General features: G+C 43.7%; 1 protein-coding gene across 1 annotated transcript in view; it reads right to left on the bottom strand.

Annotated features, from left to right (window-relative positions):
- The window catches only part of LOC102495642 (SH3 and multiple ankyrin repeat domains protein 2), a gene marked incomplete at its 3' end in the record, with an annotated part of 501,991 nt that overhangs the window by 384,755 nt on the left and 114,679 nt on the right, over window positions 1–2,557 (bottom strand).

The raw sequence follows: 2,557 nt of genomic DNA, 5'->3' as shown, positions 1-2,557 counted from the left end.
GGGGGAGGGGGGCGCACTCCTGGGGTGGGTGATGTCCTGCCTCTTCATCCAGCTGCAGGTTACACACTGCATTTGATTTGAGCACTGAATATATAGGCCCTTCCAATAGGTGTTCTATCTATTCTGCTGCTTAATAATTGAACACCTGAAACTGGGTGGTTTATTTAGCTCCTGGTTTTGGAGGCTGAGAAGCACAACAGCATGGGGTGGCATCTGATGGGGGTCTTCTGGCTGCATCACAGCACAGCAGACGGCAAGAGCACGTGTCTGTGTCCATGAATGTCTGCCCTGGCCTTGTTCCCTTTCTTTATAAACATACCAACATTCAGGAGTGGGGTCCCCACCCTGATAACCTTATCAATCCTAGTCACCTCTCAAAGGCTTCACTTAAAAAATTTTTTTAAATTATTTATTGAACTTTATTTATTTATTCATTTTAATTTGACCAGAGAGAGAGGGAAAATGAGAAAACAAGTCACCTAATCTAGGACTCAAACCACAGTTGGCCATGTGGTCATCTAGTGTCTCAACCCCCATGCCACTTCCAGGCTCCAAAGGCTCCACTTTTTAATCCAATAGTTGAATTAAGTTCCCACCCTCTTAATACCTTCACAATGGCTTGCCAAATTGTAACACATGAACTTTTGGAGAGACACACTCAAACCATAGCAATAGATGTGTTATACTTCAACAATAATGCTCATAAATCCTACCTGCTTACTTCAAGGCTGCCATAGGAACTACACAAAACTATGCACAGACTTTGCTGCAGTGTCTGGCATGTGGTAATAAACAGGAAGTTACAAGAACACCTCCTAGGGCGGTGAGAGAACGCTGGGATTCCCCGCACATGGATATGTCTGCAGTGCCGTGTCACATTATTAGAAGCTGCATGCTGCCTGCATGGAGATGCTTGCTGTGCTCCCATCCGCAGCTGCTTCATCCTGCCCCACTTATTCGGCCTCTCCATCTGGACCTCTTGGTCTGAGGTCTGAAATCCAAGAGGACTCTCTTTCCAGTCCTCCTCACCCTTGCACTAGTATCAGTCAGCAGTAATGGGGAATAGAGGGGATTGAATGGCTATCTCCTGCAGGTAAGGATGGGTCAAGCTGATGATGCGACAGGGTCTCCACCCTTGAGAGGCTAACATCGAGAACTGCAGCAGCCAGGGCCCAAGAAGTTTAGACCAAGTGACCCGAAATACAAAGGCCATCCCAAAAAGCATGCAGAGTAGAAAATGGCCACCACTCAATGCCAAAAACAGCCTTCTCAAACTATCCACAGGGAAACAAAGACCCTGGTGAGGTCAAGTTCCCAGGCTCCCCTTCATTCCATGAGGAGAAAAAAAATCAAGTCCCTCAAATCTGGACAGGTGTAAACAGAAGGGGTCCTTTTCTCTTCCTTGCTCTGATGGGGCAGGAGTTGGAGAGACAAAAGGAGACAATGGGGCCTACCTGTCCAGGAGGAGCCTGTCTGGCAAGGGCACATTGCAGGAGCCAGGTGTCCCTCCACAAGGAGGGGATCTGTCCCCTAATCAGGGAGGCTGAATCCCAATGCAGAGCATTTGAGAAAACCTTAGCAGAGCAATGGGAGTCCAGGTTTTCTAGAAAGACTCAGGGCTTCCCACCCCAGGCCTTTCAACTATAAAGACTGATGCCAATTTAACCTTACAAGGGGGTTGGGGCACACTCACTCACACACTGCCAGAACAAACAGAAAGACCAACTGGAACAAGACAGGAAGAATGAGCATGGACTTAATGAAGACATGGCATGGGGGAAAAAAGAGTAAGAGGAAGGAAGACAGCATGCGAAAGTCGGACAGAAGTCTCTGATCTAGATGAAAACATACCCCAATTAAAAGAAGAAAGTCCCTAAGAGCGCTTTATGCTAGGGAGAAAAATAAGAAGACATCAAGCCTACTAAGCAAACAAAAAACTCCAAAAAAAAAAAGAAGAAGACATCAAGACTACTAAGCAAACAAACAACTCCAAAAAAAAAAAAAAAAAGTTCAAAAAGAGAATGTAGAACTGGGCAAACAAATGGAAAGTCAAAATAATATGGCTACAGTAAATTAGAAACTGCAAGGAACAGAACAGTCCAGCTAGAATCACAATCAAGTTTCAAGAAAATCACAGCAAACAAGTAGGAAAACATTCAGCAATTAAAGCAATTATAGAGAGTAACAGATATGTAAGAGGAAAATCCAGTATAAAAATCATTACTATCCCTGAACTAGAAAACCTAATCGAGAACACAGAAATGGAAAAGGATACAAGAAAACATCCTTAAAACAAAGGGCAAACAGATTCTGCAAATCAGAATCTTTTTCTAAGAAAAAGCAAAATGACCAACACCAACTGATCTAGGAACAGAAGTCGAGTTTTTAGGAATCCATTCCCCAAAAAAGTTGCCTATGAAATGGGAAAGATAAATCAGGTGGTCCCAGATAGACCCAAAACAGCATTCAAGCCAAAAGAAAAAAAAAAAAAAAAGGAAAGAGAGAGAGAGAACAACAGCTCTGTAGATGAAAGTAAGGAAAATGGACCCAAAAATAC

Source organism: Tupaia chinensis, unplaced genomic scaffold (genome assembly GCF_000334495.1).
Source record: "Tupaia chinensis unplaced genomic scaffold, TupChi_1.0 Scaffold000047_1, whole genome shotgun sequence".
Lineage (NCBI taxonomy): Eukaryota > Metazoa > Chordata > Mammalia > Scandentia > Tupaiidae > Tupaia > Tupaia belangeri.
The sequence above is the reverse complement of the archived record's forward strand: the minus strand, read 5'-3'. Positions and strand labels throughout refer to the sequence as shown.